The sequence below is a fragment of the Schistocerca americana genome, chromosome 7, assembly GCF_021461395.2.
Source record: "Schistocerca americana isolate TAMUIC-IGC-003095 chromosome 7, iqSchAmer2.1, whole genome shotgun sequence".
Lineage (NCBI taxonomy): Eukaryota > Metazoa > Arthropoda > Insecta > Orthoptera > Acrididae > Schistocerca > Schistocerca americana.
The window spans coordinates 333,908,161-333,935,077 of NC_060125.1; positions in this window are offsets into that span (position 1 = coordinate 333,908,161).

Genomic DNA, 26,917 nt, shown 5'->3' on the forward strand with positions numbered 1-26,917 from the left:
AGTACTCAAGAGAGGATAATTTGATGGTATAGGATTATAATGCGATATTTACCATTTGAAGGTAAATCGTTAGTAGTATGACATTACGCTTACAATGAATAATATCGGTAGATGAGACTGACCATGATAACGACGTGATATCTTTCGGTACATAAATACCGCCATAAAGAATCGATACATCAATGTATGAGGCGATACTCGAAGCTTCAAACGTGACAAACGACACACGATCATAAACTGACTGTTCTGACGTCAGTAACCAATTGTCAGAAGACAAAATTTCGAGCTGTACGACGTCACCAATGAGCAATTCATGTAAACCGCGCCCTTGCCAACAGTTTGTGTTTTATAATGAACAACTGTCAGCTATACAGACATTAACAGCGTAATTTTCGAAAACAATACACAATCTTCTGTACTACACTAATAAGGCAGACATTATGACCACCTCATCTATAACGTTTTGGGCCGTTTTAGGAAAGCAACACAGCATATCCCGGCTTGACAAGTTCCTTAATGGGTTTCCGGAGGTATGTGGCAGCAGATGTCTACTTATAGTTCTAGAGTAGGTGGCTTGCAGGCGCAGCGCTTAGATGCAGATGTGCTCCGCAAGGTTAACGTCAGACCTGTTTAGTGGGCCAAGACTTAATCGTGAGTTCAGCGTCACGCTCTTCGATCTACTTTTGCACAGTGCTGGCCGTTTCACAAGAAGAGTTATCCTGTTGGAAGATGTCATCGCCGGTGGGGCAAACATCAGTCATTAGAGGGGTATAGGTGGTTCGCAATATGTTCATCTATCGTAACCTACAGCTGTCATTGTGACTTCGATTACTACCACACGTCCCATGAAATTCAGAGTGACTGCCTCCCAGTTGCTTCCAGTGAACTGCATCTGTGGCATGGTCCACGTTTCAAGCAGCTGCTCGCCTGGGATGATGGTATAATCGAACGTGACCATCGACCATCCAAAGAAAGAAACTTATTCATCCCACCAGATGACACACTTACACTGATCCACGGTCGAATCTCGATGAGCCTGTCCGAACGGCAAGCGTGATTGAGGACGCCATTGGGTCAACACAGGAGCACGTAATGGTCACCTGCGGCAGAATCCAATGTTCGACAATGTGTGCTGAACGGTTTACTCTGAAACGAGCATGCACCAGCACTGCATTCTGTAGTCGGATGTGCCTCAGACTGCAGCCCAGCCCGGTTTACTGAGCAGGCGACTCTCCGACCTCCTCATCCTGTGACGAAGCACCGCCTTCTTATGACTTCATCATCCTTCAACCGTTTTCCGCAAGTTTCTCAAGATTTTCGCATCCAAGCGTTGAGCCACAACGATCTGTCTTCTTCGAAGATGCTTGTGTCTGTGATTTCTCCAACTGCGGCACTGTGTAGTTGCTAGAGTTGTGATCGATTCGTTTCTGCTCCGCTTATGCACTTTCCTTGCTACGTTATGTCGGGAACGACCGAAAGAACGGACTCTACGCGCTAATGTCACATAGCTGGCGTAGGAGACAGACAGGACTGCACCGGGACTCGCAAGGCCGTTTACAACGACGTGAGCTATTGGCCGTGTTGCAAGCCGGTGGTAGCTCCGCGGGCTATGAGGCCTGGCAGCGTGATGCATAGGTGGCCGTGGTATGTTTTAGTTTCATGTTGGCGGACTGGTAGAATTCATTTTGGTAGCCTCCCGTTTCTCCATTACAGCCATATTTGCGGATGATGAAGGCGATCTTGTGGAAGCGAAGGTGTTCATGTCACAAACTCTGAATCCAAACACTGTAATTGCTTTCTGCTGCATGTGTATTACAGCCTGGCTGAGGAAGGCCTTGAGATCTTCTCTCGTCACCGCTGATTCCCCATAAAGTCCTGATGTAGCTGCTGTCATCAGATCCATCCCTTTCCTTTTCTTTCTCCACCCTCCACCTTCAACTGGATAAAAACTTAAGAGGCTCGAGAACAGAGAACAGGCTCCACCTCTTTATAAAAGATTGCTCACGTAGTGGTAATTGAGACTTTTGTATTGTCATGTTTGGGGTAAATTTATCGTTAAATCACCGTCAACTTGGCCATACGATTTTTCACTGTCACGATAACATGTGCAGACTTTGTCACTGAATGATGTGAGTCCTTGAAATACTTCAGACCCGCGCTAATTCCAACAGTTCCCATGAGGATACGTTGTTCCTGGGGATTTGAAGCAGAAACGCAGTTTCGAATTTCCATCAAAAAACTGAAAGACAGATAACATCAAGTTCTTGGGATGAGGTGCAATCCAAATAGAGGGAACTAATGATCCGCTTTTATAACTAAAATTACGAAATTACATCAGTGAGAGCACAGCGACTGAAATTAAAACTTCTTGGGTAGAAACACGGATGGTAGGCATTGAAACTCACAATTTTGGGCCAGGAACAAATGCGGATATTGATTATGAAAAATGTATCGCGTCTGGAGAGGGGTGAGGGTGGACAGGGTATTGGGGACGCAGTCCCGCTAAGCTGGAGGGATGATGTAATGGTACAGGGAAGTCTCCACCAAGCGGTGAAAGTGGGTTGTGGACCGGCTATGTAAATGTAGATGTAAAAAGGACAAGTAAGCTACCCTCATTCATGGCAGGATTGATGTTCTTAGTTGTGAGACGTTCGTAATTTCTTGTTAATGAAGGTACGTCTCATTTCTGATAACGATGCATCATATTGCCTAAAATTATAGACCAGTAGTACTATCGACTAAATATCGAGGTTATTACCCTTAACTTTCGGCACTACCCAGGAAATATCAACAGAGGAGTGTAAATGTCGACGATAAGCGATACTCTGTGTGTTTTGTTTGGAAACAAACTTGTTGCATTAGCTCACAGTATTTACCAATGTCGACAGTAAAGTGTTGTTCGACCGCAAGCATAACTTCAGCACTACTTGGTTCTGATTCGGCTCTGTTTTTTCAGCAGTGTAAACTGTTGGATAACGGCGATGGTGATCTAGCAACAGTTATACCTTGGTGTTCGTATTTGTCGCTCACTCGCTGTATACTTGTGTGGACTGCTCGCGAATGTTTACACGTTTCGTGCTATTCCCGCAGCGTCAAGCGGAAAATGACAGTTTACACACTTTTGGAAATGTGTCAAAAAGTATAAAAAACAGTGGAATGGAAAGTTACCACTGCAACAGTAGTGTGAAACTGGAGTCCGCGAAGATGAACGAAATTCAGAACTAGGTAACTATGAAACTGACACAAAATCAACTTGACACTAAGGAGTCGATCTGCTACTTCAAATTTTGCTCTACTCTGATGCATGTGCGAGTAATCGGTGAGTTTTCTCGTAACTCTCGGTTCACTTTAACAACAGTCTCTGTCTCTAAGCTTACTGTTATTACAGTCGGAGGCAACATGGCAAATGTGCATTTCCTAAACATTCCCGTGGAATGTCCAAAGGAAATATTAAGTAAATCTTAGGCTTATGAAAACGTTCGTGCAGTTCGGAGTGAAGTCTGGGTTGAAAGTTGTGTTTCTGGCCCCAAAAGGAAGAAGATATATACAAATGGAAGTTAAAAATCTCGGTCCCGTCCACAAAATCGTATGCACTTACATTACACACCTGGGCAACTACCAGTTTGCCTGAGATGTAATGAAATCCACTAAGTTAAACAGGGCTTCGTAACCAAACCTATATTTTAATTTACTGAACTAGTAGCAGAAATACGCAGAGAATCAATGTAAGACGCAACCACATTAAATGACAGTAGTTCAGTTGTTGTTAACACTCCCGAAACTGTAAGCTGTAAGTCTGAACAAATGAGTCATATTCAAAATGTTTTAAACAAATGTGCATTTCCGCCTTCATGCGTACGTGAAGAAGGTCAGAACGATTTACGAACTGGAAACGCTCATCCATCCTGCTAACAGCCAAGCCCACGCTATACTAGTGAAGCTGAGGAGGAATGCACAGCTGATACTACGTGGAGCAACAATGAATCAACAAATGGTAAAAGACCAGACCATCAACATGACATTGCAATCGCGGTCGAACAATTTACTGCTCAGAAGAGTCCACGATGGAAACCGTTCATGGTGACGCCATGGACGCTACTTCGGAAACAACTCTTGAAAGTAAACCAGTGGTACATACAGTGAAAGCGTCTGAGGAGTCACTGCCTGAAATAACAGAACAATGACAGTGTGAGACAACTGAGACTTCAGACACAGAAAAGCAGAGTCAAGTTTTGCATGTAAAGTCGAAGAGAACAAGTGCAAGAGCAACGAAAAGTGGAAAAACGATAAAAACAAAGAGCTCTCAACGACGTTCCCGTAGTGAAGTTGGGGAAAGAGAGATTGAAGAAACAACAACGTCTTATTCGGATGCCATCTGTCACACCAAATACTTGAGGGGCAACGTAAAAGAGAAAACAAAATAATGAAGCTGGGGTGATAGGATAAAGTAGAACCAAATTGAAATATATAAGAATGGAGGCTGAGCCTAATTTCAATCCAGAATACTGACATGTTGCAGAATCAAAATCGAAACAGAAAAGAAGAAATTCACAATTACGAAAGACGTAGACGACTCATCCGAATTACAAATTTTGTTGTACTTTCCTGACAAGGTAAGGATGAAAATAAGCTGTTGTTGTTGTTGTTGTTGTGGTCTTCAGTCCTGAGACTGGTTTGATGCAGCTCTCCATGCTACTCTATCCAGTGCAAGCTTCTCCATCTCCCAGTGCCTATTGCAGCCTACATCCTTCTGAATCTGGTTAGTGTATTCATCTCTTGGTCACCCTCTACTATTTTTACCCTCCACGCTGCCCTCCAGTACTAAATTGGTGATCCCTTGATGCCACAGAACACGTCCTACCAACCGATCCCTTCTTCTGGTCAAGTTGTGCCTCCAACTCCTCTTCTCCCCATTTCTGTTCAATTCCTCCTCATTAGTTGTGTGATCTACCCATCTAATCTTCAGAATTCTTCTGTAGCACCACATTTCGAAAGCCTCTCTTCTCTTCTTGTCCAAACTATATATCGTCCATGTTTCACTTCCATATATGGCTATACTCCACACACATACTTTCAGAAACGACTTCCTGACACTTAAATCTATACTAGATGTTAACAAATTTCTCTTCTTCAGGAAGGCTTTCCTTGCCATTGCCAGTCTACATTTTATATCCTCTCTACTTCGACCATCATCAGTTTTTTGCTCCCCAAATAGCAAAACTCCTTTACTACTTAAAGTGTCTCATTTCCTAATCTAATTCCCACAGCATCACCCGACTTTATTCGACTACATTCCATTATCCTTGTTTTGCTTTTGTTGATGTTCGTCTTATACCCTCCTTTCAAGACACTGTCCATTGCGTTCAACTACTCTTCCAAGGCTTTTGCTGGCTCTGATAAAATTACAATGTCATCGGCTAACCTGAAAGCTTTTATTTCTGAAAATAAGCTATCTATTGAAATGTTAAACGTTAAAGATTTTTTATACAAAATCTTTTAATACTCCAGATCGCAGTATTTTGACAATCAGCGATTACTAGTTTCGGCTAAGCAATTAGCCACGTTCAGCTAAATTAATAGAATGCAGAAGACTGACAATGTTATTTCATCCAATCTTGTAATTAGACACAGATGGTTCAAATGGCTCTGAGCACTATGGGACTTAACATCTATGGTCATCAGTCCCCTAGAACTTAGAACTACTTAAACCTAACTAACCTAAGGACAGCACACAACACCCAGTCATCACGAGGCAGAGAAAATCCCTGACCCCGCCGGGAATCGAACCCGGGAACCCGGGCGTGGGAAGTGAGAACGCTACCGCACGACCACGAGCTGCGGACAATTAGACACAGAGCTCAATTTATTGATTATTCAGAAGATAGCTGCATGGAAAGGTAAGGGCAGCAAAATTCGTCACTAAGTTTGTAGTCGACCGCCTACGATCACCAAAAAGAAGGACCGCCTTTTGGAGCACCAAGTGGACCTTAAACTCTTCACGTCTGCTCCTTTAATAGACTCCCTTCAGCAGTTATCATCGAGCGGAAAGGGTTGGAAAGCAACAGCTACCGGACTATAGAATTACCGTCACTTGCGCAATGCGCAGGTTGCAGTTATGATCACCGTTGTGCAGTGACTGGTGTAGCATGGACTGCCGATGAATGGAGTCACATTTTCAGCGATAGTTCGCAGATCTGCAAGGGCCGATGATCATCGTCAGCGAGTATAGTAGCTACCTGAGGAAATTTCCACTGATACGGAGAGGTAGTAGTGTTACTCTTGGCGTCTTGGTGATGGCTTCACGCTTAGGATGGTAGTAAACGGGAGGAACTCTGATGGCACGACGGGACATGTCGGTCATCCTGAGTTCTCAGGTGTAACCTCTCATGTGACAGCATCGTGATGTCGTTTTTCACGATAAAAATGCTCCGTCACATTGACACGTGTCTCTGTGAACTGTCTACTTGATGGGGAGGTACTACCGCAGCTAGAAACGTCCTCATCAGTCGAACGTTTCTAGGACCACCCCGGAAACAAGATCCGTCCCAGTGCCAGTATCTTTGGAGTAATACAATAGTTTGGGACCACTTTGCCTCAGGAAATGGTAAAACGGCTTTATTACACAGTTCCTAATCGAGTTATGGCATGCATCCATACCAGAGGAGGCTCAACGATCTATTTGTAGGTAAGGTAATACAAGTTTCAATAATTCTTTTAAATATGATTCGATCCTTTAATCACTAAAATATCATATATCCTCTTAACTCAAGAAGTTCCATTTCCTTTCCTCATCCCCTACCGAATGCTTCACTATTTCATCGGGAAGCATCTTTCTGTTGGTGTGCAGTACTGTTCGGTCATTGAAGATTTCTTTGCCATGTGTGGTATGTTTCTAGACATAATTTTCTTACAGTCTGGGACCCACCCGGATTGCCACGGGCACTAGAACCCCACTTACGAAATTCTGGGAGGCACGCTGGTCTCGGATCTAGCCCGCTTCGTATATTAGCAACGAGGGCCAGTGCGCCGGTCAGTCTGGATGTGGTTTTTACGGGGTTTTCCACAGACAACTAGTTTAATACCAAACTTGTACACACGTCCTTCCACAGTTACACAAATCACAAATACAGCGCTGGAAAGAAAATAGTGTAACATTTTAGAGGATTCCAGTTCACTTCAGATTTATTGTTGTCACAGTGCGTAAGGAGTATATGATTACGTTCACAGAACAATAGCTCAGGCGGTTCTTGGGTACCAGATATCTACCCGTGCCGAAATACCCATATTATTACTTGGTGTAGTACCCACAGGCTGCAGTGCAGGCGCTCAGCCTGGCATCCAGTTTATTGCACCGATGCCAAATACTGTCGTGGGATACTGCTCGACCTGTTCACGTGATTCTGTACGAGTTGTCACTTGACGAGTCGCACGAGCCACGTACCGTTCCATTATATTCCACACGTATTCTATTGCACGCAAATGAGGCGATCGTGCCGACCAGGGAAGTTGCTGCACGCCTTGCAGAGCACATTGAGTTACACGGGCAGTGTGTGGGTGAGCATTACCCTGTTTTCCAAATACACGTCACCTCATAGTATCAAAAACGGAAAAAGGAGGGGTCTAACAACGTTCTGCACGTACCGAGTGCAGGTTAGGCAGGTTAGCGTCACGTCCAGAAACTCCGAGGGTGAACGAGAGTTGTATCTTACCGCACACCAGACCATAAGTCCCGTGGTGGATTAGCTCTACGAGACAGTCCTCACCAGGTCTGTGTCGCACAAGCAAATGAGCGTCACTTGCGTGCAGGTAGAAACTGTTTTCATCGCTGAAGACCACAGCGCGCCATTTCATCTTCCAAGTGATCCTCTGACGACACCAGTCGAGCTGTGCATGTGAGTGCTGTTGGCGTGAGTGGAAGAAGGGCTATAGTTGAGTGTGCCCGTAGTCCACTGATAATACCCGGTTCGCTACAGTTCGTGTTGACACGTCTGGGCTCACAAGTCCTCTGGTGTATACTGCGGCAGCTGTACGATCTCCCCACGACGATCCAGGCGGGGTCAGTGCTGCGTGGACGTCCAGAACCTAGTCTATGTATGCGAGAATGTTTACGTGACCACTGATACCAGAATCGTTCAGCTTCAGGAGAGGGATTAAAATTCTGAGTGAAAGAATATAAACAATAAGATTCGCTGAAGATATACTATTTTCAGGGAAAGTACGGATGAATTACAGGACACGTCGAATGGAATAAACGGTTGAACAAGCATAGAGTATGAAGTGAGAATCAGCCGAGGAGAGGCGAAAGTGAGGAGGAGCAAAAAGGGAATACCGGGAAAATTTCCACAGAGAAAGAGAATCACGAAGTAGATGATGTGAAGGGAATCTGGTAGCTTGGAAGCAAGAAGGTGAGGAGGACATAAGAAAGCAAACTAATAGAGGTGAAGAAGGTATTCGTGACCTAAAGAAGCTTACCAGTATCAGGCATCGGCCTTAACTTGAAGAAGTTTCAGGACGTACGCTTGGAGCTGGGTATTGTAAGGAAGTGAATCGTAGGCTGTTGGAAAATCGGGAAAGAAGACATACGGTTTGTGATGTGGTACTGTACAGACGGATGCTGAAAATTAGATGGACAGATATGATAAGGAACTAAAGGTTCTCCACATAAATTATGTCGATGAAACATGACGAAAACAAGGGGGAAGAAGGAGGGACAGACACGTGTGTTCAGGAAATACCTTCCGTAGTAATAGAGGGAGCTGTAGAGGGGAAAAAATACTGGGGAAGACAGAGACTGGATTACACTCAACAGATAATTGAGGACGTTGGGTACTACTGCTACTGTGAGGCGATGTCCTTGCACATGAGAGAGAGAAAAACGTGGTGGGCCACAAAGCGTACCAGTCAGAATGGTGGGGTGTCCCCCGCCCCCCACCCCGAAACTTATGCATACAGAGCTGTACGCATAGGTTTCCCCGATGAAAGGCTATCCGATAAGAATCTCGTATACAGGTTCAACGTACATAACAGAAGAGCAGCACAACAGATCATGTTCCAGAGGCTATAGCTATCACAATTCTTTTTAGGCCTGCGAGGTTTGGTGTTTCACACTGTGTTTTGTGTGGCAGATATTTATGATTGTCTGTTACTGTGTTTTTCATTGTTTTCAAGGTATTCCTGCGAAACAAATGTAAGTTCTGCAGCAGTCCGTAGTATAAATCATAATTATATAATTACTAAGTTTCGAGCCACCATGTAGCATGGGTCACATCTACCAAAATACCCTGCAAGCATCTATGAAGCACTTCCGAAATGTAGTTGGTGGTGATCCGATTCTTCCTACTTAAATATTTTTCCATATAAATGTTATCCATGGAGTAAAATAATCGTTATGCCGCGATAACGGTGACATTATGTTAGCCACCTGGTTAATTAAGAGACTTGGCTTATGTAACATTCTTGTCTATTATTTGTTGTAGTTCTATTTCCTGATTCAATTTAAGGGACTGGATCGGTAACAGAGACTGCTATTAGATACAATGACGAACAAAGAGTTGTATTTCTCACTGTAAGAATCTTAAACACAGTTAAGACAGATGTGATAACGATTGTAAAGTAAAAATGCACCAATAAAACCAGTGAAACTAATGAAAATGGTTATACTGCTGAAATATAATGGACGAGAGCTGTGTACATATTCTAGTCAGGATTTGTGAACAGAGCGGCCGGCCTGAGTGGCTGAGAGGTTCTAGGCGCTACAGTCTGGAACCGCACGACCGCTACGGTCGCAGGTTCGAATCCTGCCTCGGGCATGGATGTGTGCGATGTCCTTAGGTTAGTTAGGTTTAAGTAGTTCTAAGTTCTAGGGGACTGATGACCTTAGAAGTAAGTCCCATAGTGCTCAGAGCAATTTGAACCATTTTAGAAAGAGAGCGTGAATGTTACTAACTAGCGATCGTAAATGTCGGTACAATAGAAGAATATAGTTACAAATTTGATGAAAGGAATTCATGGATTGGGGCGGCACTCGGTATTATTGTCCCTCATAAAAGATTGAATAATTTACTTAACAATTGTTGTTTGTAACACGAAATGTACAGGATTTAAAACTGTCGTAATTCACGTATATAATTGGCCATCTGGCATCGCTGTATTCGGATATACTCGTAGTACACCCAACAGACACCATAGCCTCCAAAGTATGTGTAAATTTAAGCGCTACGTGACGTGGAAGGAGAATGAAAGAACATGCAGTAAGGAATTTTGTTCTTTTGTTGTGCACGTGCTGACCAAGGAAGACTGAACGTCACATCACGGCTGCCAGCGGACCAGATGGAGAGAGATGGGCCATCGACCCTGGTACAGAGGCGGCGTGCCGGAAGACAAGGCGAGTTCACGAGAACTTTCTCAATCTGCTGCGCTGCCCACAGAAGCGCCGACAACTCGAATCTGCTACTTCGGTAAAGGGGAAGTGGTGGGCTCTTCGAGTTCCAGGTCTCACCAAAACACAGACTCTGCATTATTCACTGCCGATTAGACGCACGGGATCCATCAGTCTAACAAACATAGCTTCTTATTTTAGTAATATTTCCGAAAATAACTGTAAATGTCTTTTTTTTAAAAAAAAAAGAAGTATTTCCTTATCAACAGTAAAAAATGATATATGTACTAAGATGGTACCTGTTCTTTCGGACATGTCCGAGAGAACAGATGCCATCTTAGTATATATATAGTTAAGGCTCACCGGCCACTGGACCATCTTCCTCTTCTGTGCGAATGCACAAACAGTGCCCGAACTCTAACTGGAATCGGCAACCCGCCGCCAGTAATGAGTATAATGGGCGGGGCCACTACGAATGTAGTGCGGGAAAATACGTTGAGAATATGGGTTTCTCGGGAGGCGTGCCAGAGATAAATCCCTGCAGTCGCGCTATCCTCTGTGTCCTCGGTGGCTCAGGTGGATAGAGCGTCTGCCATGTAAACAGGAGATCCCGGGTTGGAGTCTCGGTCGGGGTACACATTTTCATCTGTCCCCGTTGACGTATGTCAACGCCTGTAAGCAACTAAGAGCGTTCATTTCAAAGTAAACAATGATGATAGTCAATGGCAGACCTGCAGAAATCATTCACAAAAATCACGGATATTAGGAAAACAACGGTGGTGTATTTCACCATCGACGGTCGCGGACTGCTACACTAGAAAGGCGAGCCACATTAAAAAATCCCTCATCAAGTGAAAACTGGACGTTAACGAGCTCTTAACACTAGTACTATTCGCCTCCTCACCAAGGGTGCAAAAACTAGTGCCCCGTACAAATTACTCTAATCATCATAAAATTTCAGGCCGCCGAGATTGAATTCAGCACATGAACATCATGTCTGAACGCTCAAAGCGTCGGAAAGGTTGCTTGTAGTGATGATTCACGGTAACCGACACTTAAATCGATGAAACATTACAAAACTCTGCCGTTGGCTTGCAACAGGGTACCGTTCAGAGAGGTGGGTGTGTGATTCCCGTTTGAAGGATGCTACGAAATGGGTCTTCCGAAATATCTTCCATTATCTGTCACGATAAAGAATCTGTCAGTTAGGTTGACCGCTCTACAGATGACAAGACAATTCACTACTCTACCACTTCTAACTCACTGTGAGGGCTGACAATACCGATGTTTGTATTTCTGGAAGCGGTCTGTATCCTACCTTACTAAACTGTATAGAGTGAGTTGACAAAATCCATGGCATAGCGATATGCACATATATAGATGGCGGTAGTATCGCGTAAACAAGGATGGAACTTTGAAAGCAGAATGGTAATAGCAGTCAGATGCATGGGACATTTCATTTTAGAAATCGTTAGGAACTCCAGTATTCTGAGATTCACAGCGTCGACAATGTGCCGAGAGTACCTGGCGTCGCCTCTCTTCACAGACATCGCAGTGGACGACGGCCTTCACTTAACGACCGAGAGCAGCAACTTTCACGAAGAATCATCACTCATAAAAAGACAAGTAAGACTGCATAGGACAGTGCGACTATATTTGACGCTGATGAGTTATGACAACAGACGACCGACGCGAGTGCCTTTGTTAACAGCATGATATCTCCTACAGCGCCTTTCCTGAGCCCGTGGCCATGTCGGTTGAACCCTAGACAACTGGAAACCCGTGGCATGGTCACATGAGCCCCGGTTTCATTTGGTAACAGCTGATCGTAGAATCAGAGTGTGGCGCAGACCCCACGAAGCCATGGACCCAAGCTGTCAGTAAGGCACTGTGCTGGTTGTGGTTCCACAGTGGTGTACGCTGTGTTTACACGGAATTGCCTGATCACTGTAACCCAAGAAAATCGATCATTGACTGGAAATGGCTATGTTCAGCTACTTTGATACCATTTGCAGCTATTCATGGAATTCATGTTCCCAAAAAAGGATGGAATTTGTATGGACAACAATGCACCATGAAACCGTGCCACAGCTGTTAGCGATTGGATTGAAGCACTTTCAGGATAGTTCGAGCGAATGATTCCCCCCCCCCCCCCCCCGACTTCAATCTCATCGAACATTTATGGGACATAAACTTTCGCAGTTACGGATGCCTTCAGTGACAGAACGATTCAATGTTTCTGCAGGGGACTTCCACCGACTGGTTGAGTCCATGCTACGCTGAGTTGCTGCACTAGTCCGTGAAAATGGAGGACCATATCCTATGATGAGGTTAGCTACAACTTTTGTCGTCTCCCTGTAAAGGTGAAGTGCTTGGCTTGGGTAACAGTATTTTCTAACCAAATCTGATACGCTTAAGTCATTGTTTTTGTAGGGGTGAAGTGTCTTCCACTTGACTGGAGGAACGTGTAACGACGGGATTACGGCTAGTGAGTAGAATGAATATTTATTTTCTCAACTGTTAAGGATCAATATGCCAATGTAGCTTCTTCTCTATTGATGTTCTGAAATTCGAAACACTTCTTGAAGGACCTTGTGTTCCAATCCTTTTGAGGCAATATGTGAAGCTTGCTGTAGTCGGAGATACTACATTGATGGAACGTAATCTCTCCGACAGCCGGCGGCACCACATACTAGCAGCTTATTGCAACTGTTGGGAGACACGCCCTCCTTTGCCACGTCATGTTACATAGGGCGAGCCGAATGTGTCTGGGGATGGAGTAACGTGCCTGCACAGCCAGTGACGTACGCAGTCTACACGCTTTTTCATGAGCCGGCTGCTCTCTTGTTAAAGACATACACTAGCAGCTTGCCCTATGATTCTGGCTGGGTTACTTATACTATTCACTGACTTGCAGAATTTTTCGTTTCCCAGATTCGAGCGGATAAGTGCAAGAATTATCGCATAATCAGCTAATCAGTTCACGCTTGTAAATTGCGGAGAAAAATAACATACATAAGAGCGGAAAAGAGAAATGGGGATGTGTCATAAGATGTTCAGTTTAACTTTACGGAATTCGGAGGCACAAGACAAGGAGTCCTCGCGTTGCGCCCTTTAATGGAAGGAAAATAAATCAAGACATGTTCTAGAGATTTGCCAACCTTGAAAAAGGGTTCGATAATGTCAAATGGGGCAAGATCTTCGAAATTATGAGAAAAATAGAAGTAAGCTATAGAAGACGACAGGTAATATGCATTATGCATAAGACACAAGTTGGGACATTAAGACTGAAAGACCAAGAAGGAAGTGCTCCGATTAAAAATGGAAGTAAGAAAGAGAGACAATCTCTCGCCCCTAGTGTTCGTTCTATACGTAGAAGAGGCAATAACGGAAATAAAAGGAAAGTTGGATAGCGAGATTAAAATTCAGTGAAGGTTATGAAGAATTATGGAATCTGTTGAATGGAATGAATAGTCTAATGAATATAAAATATGGATTGACGGTAAATTGGAAAATACATAAATCATGAGAAGCAACTGAAATGTGTACAACGAGAAGCTTAACATCAAAATTCACGAAACAGACGATATTAAGGAGTTATGCTATCTTGGAAGCAAACTAACCCAAGATAGACGGAGCAAGAAGGACATAAAAAGTAGATTAGCACAGGCAAAGAGTGTATACTTGGGAAAAAGAAGTATCAGACATAGGCCTTAATTTGAGGAAGAAATTTCTGAGAATCTACGTCTAAAGCAGGTCATTGTTTGGTAATGAATTACGGACTATGGAAAAACTGAAACGAAGGGGAATCTAAATCTTTCAAATGTGATGCTACATATCGAATACTGAAAATTACGCGGACGGGTAAGAAAGATATGATAAAGTAAGAGATGGGTCTCCGTACAATCGGCGAAGAAGGGACAGTACTTGAAACCAGGCAGTAGTTCGAGCAATGCGGCAAACTCAAAACCCATACCGAATTTGTAGCTAGTAATTCTGTTCCAGTAAAGCTAACTCAGGTACATTTCCAAAGGTACTGATTGGAGGAATAACGAAAAAGTCCGTGTAGCTATGACAGAAACAAAATGGGATATTGTATGGAGATAGGCTAAGTACAAAGGCCGATTACACCTCACTAATTACGTACTTGGGAATTTTAAGACAATAAGAAACGAAAAAAGATTGCTAACTAGGCAGTAAGATTTTGTTTTTGTTTTAAGTCAGGCAGCATTATTAATTTGTCCTGATACAGTTCAAATGGCTCTGAGCACTATGTCACTTAACTTATGAGGTCATGAGTCCCCTAGAACTTAGAACTACTTAATCCTAACTTAACTAAGGACATCACACACAACCATGCCCGAGGCAGGATTCGAACCTGCGGCCGTAGCGGTCGCGTGGTGCCAGACTGTAGCGCCCAGAACCTCTCGGCCACTCCGGCCGGCTGTCCTGATACGGTGGACATTAAAACATTGTTGCTGATTTATGTTCGCTGAGTTACTTCACGTTTGTGTTTGTTTGTTCCTTTTTTTAAGCATTATTTATGTGTGACACAACTAAAAATTTTATAATCTTCTGTTTAATTCAGAATTGTGAGGACAACATTAAAAAACTTCTGTCATTTTGGGATAGTTAAATATTAAACTCAGAACTCATGTGTGGCCTCTTGTTGTGGTCTGAGAGGGGAAAGCGATGTGCCAGTATTATATCGCCAAGTGAGATCACAGTAGACCACTGTAGAAGTTCATTTCATCTAAGAGGCTTACGATGTACGCCTCGATAGTGTCATGTTAAAAATATTCTGTTCCAGATTTAGAGAGACATGCTTCTAATGACTTGCTTCGTCCTAAGTAGTGATGAAATTTGTAGCAGGTTTATGGAGATCAGTGCACTACCGATCACCTTTGTACTCAGTGACATGTATAATACGTTTTCAGGGCGCTCGGTTTCCTGACAGATTGAAAAACTTCTTCGTGTAACCACTTTTCGAGAAGAGAGCGGGAGGAAACGTAAACAATTACCGACCAGTTTGTTTGCCACTAGTATTTTTAAAAATTTTTAGAGAATGCCATGTTTTGGAGGGTAGTGACACGTCTCAGTAGGCATAATTCGTTGTCAGCCTCTCAGCATGTCGCTAAAAAGGCAGTATCCATAAAAAGTACTATTTATTCTATTCTGTGTCAAGCACTAACTGGGATAAACAACAGTTTGATGGCGGCAGGTATTTTATTTCATTTAACAAAGTCATATGATTGTGTGAATCATATATTACTACTGTATAAGTTGGAACGTTGTGGGATTAGGGAAGAAGCTCAGCAATCGTTCTCTAAAAAGCAGGAAGCAGAAGGTTGTTCTCAAGTGTCAACAGACAGGAAAGATATTTCAAACTCACTGGTGTCAGTTAAAATGGGGCTGCCTTATGATTCTTCTGGGCCCATTGGTTCTCTTGACATACAGTTAACAATAACCTGCCACTGAAAATTACCGATGAGGCAAAGATGTTCTGGTTGCAGATAATATGTGTCATTGTTAAAGATATGTGACGTAACATAAATCGTCCGTGGTCTAATGGTTAGACGACACGGTAGTCCAGCGTTTTGAATCAGATGGTTAGCTGCCCTCTGTAATAAAAAATTGAGTTAATGGATCAACGACGAACTTGAGCGGGTGTCTTACGACGTCCACCCCGAGCAGATGCAACGAACGGAAACGAACAAAATCAGATTAAAAAAAGAAGTGGCTTGCGTTTCTGCATCTGGATAGCGGGGACTTCGATTCCCGGCCGGGTTGGGGATTTTCTCTGCAAGCGGACTCGGTGTTCGTGTTCGTCGTTTCATCATCATCGTCATCATCATTCATGACACTGGCTAGATTGAATTGTGTAAAAATTGGTCTGTGTATAAATTGGGACTTTTGACGGGCGCTGATGACCACGCAGTTGAGCACACCCACGAACCAAACTCCATCATCATCGTAACATAAATCAGACAAATTATATGTTCCTGAGACATATTAGGTTTCGAACTTATCTACGATAGTGACTACACGCCAAAACAATGAATCAAAATATATTTCAAGGCCAGTATTCGAACGCATGCCGTCTGCTCACTAGGAGATTTGCTAACCACTGCACCACTCTGACACTGAGGCTACCTCAGATAACTTGTCCCTCCCTAACACAAACTCCAATTCACGCCTCAGCCCCTCTTGATGTTCACCTTCTGAACTCGTGCCCGTACTGCAAAGGCTCTCCAACTTCGGAATAGCATCTTAGGGAGGGGGACGAAGAAGACTAACCTGTGCTGCTGTGTCAGCTGCAGCGCTAAGATCGTGCAGTAGTTAGAGAATCCGTCTAGTGAACAGGAGACATAGATTCGAGTCCAAGACATGGTAAAATTTTCATTCATTGCTTCAGTTCCCATCTATTATCAAAGACAAATTTGACACTTAATATGTCTCTGGAACATGCAATTTATACGATTAATATATTATTTATACCGAGGGTATAGACTGTATTATCCCTATTTCGTTCAATGCGAAGGCGCGTTTCTACAATACTGTTACATCTACATCTACATCTACATGATTACTCTGCAATTCACATTTAAGTGCTTGGCAGAGGGTTCATCGAACCACAATCATACTATCTCCCTACCATTCCACTCCCGAACAGCGCGCGGGAAAAACGAACACCTAACCCTTTCTGTTCGAGCTTTGATTTCTCTTATTTTACTTTGATGATCATTCCTACCTATGTAGGTTCGGCTCAACAAAATATTTTCGCATTCGGAAGAGAAAGTTGGTGACTGAAATTTCGTAAATAGATCTCGCCGTGACGAAAAACGTCTTTGCTTTAATGACTTCCACCCCAACTCGCGTATCAAATCTCCCCTATTACGTGATAATACAAAACGAGCTGCCCTTTTTTGCACCGTTTAGATGTCCTCCGTCAATCCCACCTGATGAGAATCCCACACCGCGCAGCAATATTCGAACAGAGGACGAACGAGTGTAGTGTAAACTGTCTCTTTAGTGGACTTGTTGCATCTTCTAAGTGTCCTGCCAATGAAACGCAACCTTTGGCTCGCCTTCCCCACAATATTGTCTATGTGGTCTTTCCAACTAGCCGGCCGCGGTGGTCTCGCGATTCTAGGCGCGCAGTCCGGAACCGTGCGACTGCTACGGTCGCAGGTTCGAATCCTGCCTCGGGCATGGATGTGTGTGATGTCCTTAGGTTAGTTAGGTTTAAGTAGTTCTAAGTTCTAGGGGACTGATGACCACAGCAGTTGAGTCCCATAGTGCTCAGAGCCATTTGAATCATCTTTCCAATAGAAGTTGTTCGTAATTTTAACACCCAGGTACTTAGTTGAATTGACAGCCTTGAAAATTGTACTATTTATCGAGTAATCGAATTCCAACGGATTTCTTTTGGAACTCATGTGGATCACCTCACACTATCCGTTATTCAGCGTCAACTGCCACCTGCCACACCATATAGCAATCTTTTCTAAATCGCTTTGCAGCTGATACTGGTCTTCGGATGACCTTAATAGACGGTAAATTACAGCATCTGTGAACAACCTACGAGAACTGCTCAGATTGTCACCCAGGTCATTTATATAGATCAGGAACAGCAGAGGTCCCAGGACGCTTCCCTGGGAAACACCTGATATCACTTCAGTTTTACTCGATGATCTGCCGTCTATTGCTACGAACTGCGACCTTCCTGACAGGAAACCACGAATCCAGTCGCACAACTGAGACGATACCCCATAGGCCCGCAGCTTGATTAGAAGTCGCTTGTGAGGAACGGTGTCAAAAGCTTTCCGAAAATCTAGAAATTCGGAATCAACTTGAGATCCCCTGTCGCTAGCGGCCATTACTTCCTGCGAATAAAGAGCTAGCTGCGTTGCACAAGAACGATGTTTTCTGAAACTATGCTGATTACGTAGCAATAGATCGTTCCCTTCGAGGTGATTCATGATGTTTGAATACAGTATATGTTCCAAAACCCTACTGCAAACCGACGTCAATGATATAGGTCTGTAGTTCGATGGATTACTCCTACTACCCTTCTTAAACACTGGTGCGACCTGCGCAATTTTCCAATCTGTAGGTACAGATCTATCGGTGAGCGGGCGGTTGTATATGATTGCTAAGTAGGGAGCTGTTGTATCAGCGTAATCTGAAAGGAACCTAATCGGTTTACAATCTGGACCTGAAGACTTGCCCGTATCAATCGATTTGAGTTGCTCCGCAACCCCTAAGGTAACTACTTCTAAGAAACCCATTCTAGCAGCTGTTCGTGTTCCAAATTCTGGAATATTCCATTCATCTTCCCTGGTGAAGGAATTTCGGAAAACTGCGTTCAATAACTCCGCTTTAGCGGCACAGTCGTCGGTAACAGTACCATCGGAACTGCGCAGCGAAGGTATTGACTGCGTCTTGCCACTTGCCTACTTTACATACGACAAGAACTTCTTCGGATTTTCTACCAAATTTCGAGACAATGTTTCGTTGTGGAACCTATTAAAGGCATCTCGCATTGAAGTCCGTGCCAAATTTCGCGCGTCTGTAAATTTTAGCCAATCTTCGGGATTTTGCGTTCTTCTGAACTTCGCATGCTTTTTCCGTTGCCTCTGCAACAGCGTTCGGACCTGTTTTGTGTACCAAGGGGGTCAGATCCATCCCTTACCAATTTATGAGGTAGAATCTCTCAATTGCTGTTGCTACTATATCTTTGAATTTGAGCCACATTTCGTCTACATTTGCATACTCAGTTCGGAAGGAATGGAGATTGTCTCTTAGGAAGGCTTCCAGTGACACATTACCCGCATTTTTAAATAAAATTATTTTGCGTTTGCTTCTGGTGGATTTGGAAGAAACGGTATTGAGCCTAGCTACAACGACCTTGTGATCACTAATCAATGCATCAGTCATGACGCTCTCTATTAGCTCTGGATTGTTCGTGGTTAAGAGGTCAAGTGTGTTTTCGCAACCATTTACAATTCGCGTGGGTTCGTGGACTAACTGGTCGAAATAATTTTCGGAGAAAGCATCTAGGACAATCTCGGAAGAGGTTTTCTGCCTACCACCGGTTTTGAACAAGTATTTTTGCCAACATATCGAGGGAAGGTTGAAGTCCCCACCAACTATAACCGTATGAGTGGGGTATTTATTTGTTACGAGACTCAAATTTTCTCTGAAATGTTCAGCAACTATATCATCGGAGTCAGGGGGTAACATCAAGATGGGCTATGACATTATTTGGAGTTTCTATCGGGGAGGGAGAAGTACTAGTGGATTCCGTGCAGCTGTGTTACCCACAGTGCCAGGATAACGCAGTGTTTAGCGCATCTTCCTAGTCAACGAGAGGCCAGGTTAGTATCCTAGTCTTGGTGCAAACGTTGATTCATTGTTTCGGTCTGCATTCACCATCGTAATACAAATGATGTAGCTCATGACGTAGTAACATAAGTACGCGTCTTTGAGAGAACAGATTAGTGCTCAAATGTAACAAAATGCCGTGGATATAGTTCCTGACATATAACTGTTGTCGAAGTCATAATTTATTGATCATACGTGAACAGTCACGTAAGTCGATCCTTTTCAAATTTTAGGACTAATGGTAGAGGAAAGGTTATCTTGGGAGTATCACGCCCACGAGCTTGTGCAGAAATTGAAGGCTGTTATTCTTCCCGTATGAAAAATCTCCGCTGTCTTGACACTAATGTACGAATATTTGTTTACTTCACTAACTTTCACTGTATTACCTCATATGGTGCCATATCTTGAGGCAACTCTGTGCTGTCACCGAGAACATTCTCAGGCTGGAAACGTGCGGTCAAACTATTATGCGCGGTGCCAGTTCTAAGACGTCGTGTAGGGTGTTGTTCAGGCGTCGCGGAATTCTAACTCTGCTGACAGTCTGTACACATTCCGTCATGAGATGTATTATTAATAAAAGTCAGTCTTTCAGTAAAAAACCTGCAACATTCATTTAGCGAATGTTGACGGAAAAAAAGATACATAAACTTCGATACCACGTACTGGAGCGTGTTACAGAAATGTTTGCACCACTCAACAGTTTCGTTTTAAATGAGCTTCCAACACAAATGATAAAAATTGTGTGATAAACCCTAAATACTAAAATATAGGTTCGAAGTCTTTCTTGCGGAGAATTACAAGACCGTATCAATATCTGTACAACAGTTCCTCAGACTTGCCGGTCGCATAAGAAGAAACGACAAGGGGTCTTCAGTTTATATTAGTGCATACAGAAGATTTAATAAAATATTTTTTATTTACTTGCTAAAACATCACTACAGCTTACATACTGTATTTGCATGCAATAATATTCGTGTGTTATGCTTTTGCCGGATGACGAATGCAATGTAAGTTCGAACTACAAAAATATACTTTTATGTGATATAATTACAATTCAACATTTCTCAGATTTTGTTGCTTTGCGTGTATTGTGAAACCTTGCTTCTAAGCTTATCTCATGTTTCTGAGTCAACGGATAGTACTCTGTAGCTTTTGATGAACCAGCGTTCGTGTGTAAAAATGTGTGACATACGTAAATCACCATACCTATTGCTGTCATTGTCTTAGAAGGTCACAGTTTTTAGATCAAAGACCTTAGTATGTGACATAAATTAGAATTTGATACGCCAGTCTGTTCAAGAGCAAAGGAAGACGAAAAGACAGACATAGACGTGGATAAAAAATGAAATTTTTTTCTGTGTTGTATAATTATGAATTTACAATTTTCGTGTTTATTCCTTTACTTTTATTGGGAAACCTTGCTTCTTGTCAAATTTCATGATTCTAGGTCAGCGGGAAGCATCCTATTGATTTTTAATTAGTGAGTTTTCGAGTATCAAGGTATATGACATAAATTGCTTTATCGTTTGAACAGACTTAGAAGCTTAAACTTTCTACGCTACTAAGGGGCCATAGCCCTCAATGTGTGACGTATATTTGAACTTTTTAGGTCCACACGTTCCAGACAAAAACAGTTCTCAACAATCAGACAGACAGACAGACAGACAGACATTCAGATACACTGACAACAAAACGACCTTAGCGTTTCGTCAATACTGACAGAAGCAAGAAACCCTCAAAAAAACCCAGTACTTCCACAGCGTTTGAAAGAGACCATTAATACTGTGTGAATGTTGTGTTTTCGGATACCTGGTCTGTGCTTGTTTGAGATACTCTACCCAAGAGAAAGCTGGGAATTACTAATCTCTGAGAGGAGAAACATAGTTGGTATTTGGAAATATTGTTACCGTTACGTTTCTGAGATAAGAATCACTGCAGGGACTCAGAAAGTAAAAGGTGGAAAAACCATTTCTGCATCATAGTACAGAACGAACTGCGTGACACAAGAAGCAGAGGACTAGCAGGGGTGTTTGACTGAGCAATGACACACAAGTAATAAGGAATGAAGAAAAATCAAATTTTCTGCTCTGTGTACTCGAAATATATCTGCACGAACTTGACCTGTTAACCTCACGTGCCAGAATGTATTATACAGTTGTTCATACGATGCATTCCCATTGTTGTGACTTTATTAAGCTTTTTAATAATTCAACAGAACTCTAGAAGAATCTGGTAAACTAATAAGTATGAAACGCACTTATTTGGTGAAATCGTAATGTGTTGTTGGTGCCCTGTATCTCCAGATTGGTTTACTTTAGTTACAATAAATACATGAAGCTACAAGTAAAAGTCATCAGAACACACGGGTCCTACATGACATATGCTAATTGAGATTGACAAGCCGCTTCCACCAGCACCTAAATAGGAACTCCCGTTTGCAATTACAGGAACACTGTCGCTGCCAAGCGGTACTTGGAAATGAAACACTGGGATAGTTTTAGACTTGCTCGCCAGTAAATCACACTATACTCCCCAGGATGCAAAACGATCTGTAACGCAGTCACCACGAGAAGGTGATTTGTGACTGTCATATTACAACACTGAGTAGGTGCACAACCATAGCACGATTAAAATTACTCTGACGTCTGGCACTTGCAGCTACAATGTTATCACATCAGCCTCTGGTCACCGCTAGGTTGTAGGCAACACATAAATACAGCGCTTCACCATTTCACTAGCGTTGTAGTCATGAAACGCGGAGCAGTGCTGGAAGCGGCCCACGGGATGCTCCGTTGACAGTTGATTTTAAGTGACCAACGATGAACAACGGTAAAGGGCACGTTTTGAAGCCCTGAATTTCAACTCATGTTCTAATTTTATCACAACTTCGTGAAGTGCAATATATCCGAGAAAACGGAGGTCAATCATTTGTGGCAAAACTAAAATCGTGATCGATTTAATCATGGCGATCAAAGCTAACTCTACGAGCCAGTCCAGGGCAGAAAAATTTCAGTTTCAGCACTAAAAGCAACCTATAATATCTCACTGTCATTGGTTACCTGAAACTATCCTCACATTGGCTACGCGAGCTGCTCAGTTACCCGTCAATGGACAGTCCTGGTTGGCTTTTGGTTGCAGATTATTGGCGACACAGGCAGATACCAAACGAAAAAAGAAGAAAAATGGAGACAGAGGAGATGCAAGAGTCAGAGTTTAACAGAGCTTACTCACGATCAAAAATTATTTCGGGTAGTGAGAACCAAACGAATATTCAAGTACGTTTGTAGAATCTGCGAGACTAGAAACGCACCTTCTGACCTCATCCACACCGTCCTGAAGATAGGAAGGGCAGATAAGTGCGAGAACTAGAGCTTAAAAGTACATGGATCCACGTTTCTGACAAAAATAATGGAAAACAAAAGTGAGGATCTGTTAGATGAAGATCAGTTTGGCTTTAGGATAGGGAATTGCACCAGGAAAATAGTTTTGACGTTACGCTCGGTAATGGAAGCAAGACTTAAGAAAACTTAAAACACATTTTTAGGATTTATAAGCCAATAAAAAGCCTTCGTCATTGTCAAATAGTTCAAGATTTTTATAATTCCAAGGAAAACTGTTGAAAATGTGGAGAAAGACGTTTAATATGGAATGAGTATATGAACAAAGAGGGAACGATAACAATGGAAGACAAAGATCGAATGGTCGGATTAAAGAACGTCTAAGACAGGGATGTAGCGGTTCTCCCTATTTTCTAATATCTACTTCGGAGAAGCAAAGGCAGCAATAGAAGAGACGTTTATAAGTGGGATTAAAATTTAAGGTTAAATTTTGTCAGTAATAAAGAACGCTCTTAACATTGTTCCTCTCAATGAAATGGAAAAAGAACTGCAGGACATACTGATGGGAATGACCAGTCAACTGAGCACGGAATACGGACTGAGAGGAAAACGAAGAAAGGCGAAAGTAATGAGGAGTAGCAGAAATGAGATTAGTGATGTACTTTCAAAACGATTTAGAGACCACAAAGTAGACGAAGAAAAGTAACACGCTGAAAGGTGTGTATGTGTGTGTGTTTAGAAACACACAGACTCGTTTAAAATAGTGTTACTATCTCGGATACTTTCAAGATATGGTGTATGACTAATTTTCATGATCCATTAACGAATTGTATATCCGATGTGACTCGTGAATTGAACAAAAGCAGTTACAAAACACACAATCCTACAAAACATTAGCCTAATATTTGCGTATCGCGCAGTATATTAGCGTGCATAGGCAACGGACTACATTGATCATGTGTTAGCCTTCTTATTATAGTGTCCAGCTGCGCAGTGATGCTATCTCCCCATTTGTGTAAGCATCATTTCAGTACACAAACTCATTTATCAGTATGTAAAACTCTAAAGCCTCATTCCCCTTTACGAATAACATCGTAATTGTAAGTAAGTCCTCGTAGCCCAACACTCCATAAACATCAATCCGCAACGCAGCATACATCGACCAACCTTTCTCAGCAAATGGCTCTGAGCACTATACGACTTAACTTCTGAGGTCATCAGTCCCCTAGAACTTATAACTAATTAAACCTAACTAACCTAAGAACAACACACACATCCATGCCCGAGGCAGGATTCGAACCTGCGACCGCAGCGGTCGCGTGGTTCCATACTGTAGCACCTAGAACCGCTCGGCCACACACTGAAGTATGATTTTCAACACATACTAATGTTTTTAATGGAAACCTGTTATTATTTTTATCACAAATGAAAATAGAAACAAATACTTAATCAGTGCCGTTTCTTACATTGTAAAATATTAAGTACATCCGGAGTAATTTGTAACATAACGTTTACGCTTGAAAGCTCAGATGTTCAGTCGCGTGTTGTAACAAACAAGATCTGTAGGGGTATGTTTACGAAGACTACGATGTTTACGAGCTTGGCAGTCTCAGTGCCTGCATCTAGCGCTTGCTGAATTAGTCCCTGTACTCAGAATAACTGTAGTATACTCTGTTACCGAACGTCTGTGATAGTGTACTGTACACGAGTAAGAATAGACGTACGCACAGTAGGAAAGTGAGAAGGTCGCAAGTACAACACTGTGAAAAGTGTCGTAAGAACTGTGAAAGTGGTTTATTCTGACTCTGAAAAGGCAGAGATGATACTTATCTATGGCAAGGGTAGACACAATGCAGCTGCAGCCGGCAGGTTGTGTACAGAACGGTACCCAGACAGAGAACATCCAACGCTCCGCATATTTGAAAACATCTACAAACAGCTGTATGAAACAGGTATGGTCGTAACAGTAGTCCGTAACATACCCATCACAGGAGAAGCAGGTGCAGTTGGTGTGTTAGCTGCTGTTGCCGTGAATCCACACATGAGTTAACGTGACGTCGCTACAGGCAGTGCAATGACTCAAAGTAGTGTAATGTGCATACTTCGTCACAAACTTCACCTGCATCATGTGTCGCTGCATCAGCCATTACGTGTAGCTGACTTTAATAATTGAGTGAATTTCTGTCAATGGGCAGTAACAGAGAATGCGTTGCAGCTCTACCTGTTCACCGATGAAGCAGGTTTCACAAGCCACGGTACGGTGAATTCACGAAACATGCATTACTGTTCCGTGGACAATCCTCGCTAGCTTCGACAGGTAGAGCGACAGCGACTGTGGAATGTAAATGTATGGTGCGGAGTAGTTGGCGATAATCTCATTGGTCCTCAACCATTGATGTCACCCAAACAGCTGCAAAATACATCGCGTTTCTACAAAGTGATCTGCCAACTTTGCTTGAAAATGTCACGCTTTAAACGCGTAGACGTATGTGGTATCAACATGATGGTGCTCCTTCACATTCTGCAACGAACACTAGGCTGACCCTTGACAGAATGTTCGACGGGCGTTTCATAGGACATGGCGGACGCATAAACTGGCCAGCCCGTTCTCCTGATCTTACACACTTAGACTTCTTTCTGTGGGGAACGTTAAAGGAGAACGTGTACCGTGATGTGCCTACAACCCTAGAGGATATGAAATATCGTATTGAGGCAGCCTGTGGCAAAATTACACCAAACGTACTGCGTCGTGTAAAACATTCATTACGCGGTAGATTGCAAATGTGTGCAGCAAGTGGTGGGCACCAATTTGAACCGTATTTGCCTGAAATGTCAGGACACACTCTTTTACATTCTGTAACTGAAAACAAAAAAAAAAAAAAGAAAAACAAATTTGTGAATTTAACTACATTCTCATGTTACTGCACATTTTCTTCTAACATATCAGTGCCGTACAGAATTCTTCAGAGAAAAAGACTATTAAAAATGTTGGCACGTGGACGTAACGTGCTGTTCATGTCTCTTCTGTACCTTCGTTACATCACTGTTCTTTTTGTATCCCTAAATAATTCGGTTCGCCCTGATACACAGAACTGAACTGCTGAGGAGTTACTCAAGAGTCAGCTTTACGTTACAAATAACTCTTATAATGTAGGAAATGGCATTGATTAGGTATTATTTTCTATTTTCACTTGTGATAAAAATAATAACAGGTTTCCATTTTTAAAAGATGTATTGAAAATCGTACTTCCGTGCATTTGTCAATGGTTCGTATTAACCAATTCTCAGTACCTCTCCTCGTTTTCGGTCTGCGGAACTGGTTATTCATGTGACTCACTCAGTAATAAGCTGCAGAGCATTTAAATGCCGTCAGGGGCATTGCTTTCTGCATTGGCGTGCAGTGTGTCCACAAGCTACTGCAAAGCAAATATTTTCTTTCCATCTTTCTGAATTTTCTGATCGGGGGAGGAAGGTTTACGTTTTTCGATAGGTCACTGATGCCATGCACATTGGTGCAGCAAGAAGGATGAGAAATTTTTTATCATGTTTACACGCAACGAAATCGTTCATTTGCACACTGTTAAAGATCATTGATAAAACAAGATAATAATCATTAAAGGACACCTGAGGGAAGTATATCATTTGGAAGTACATAAATCCAAACAGTCACAGAGTGTATCTATCGGGGGCAACTGATAAACATGAAAGGAGATTTAAAACCAGAAATATTACGACGAATTAAATTTGGCTGGCAAAGCTTATGAGAGCCACTCTTCAATTTTGAAATCTAAGATGTCGGTTGAACTCAAGGAAT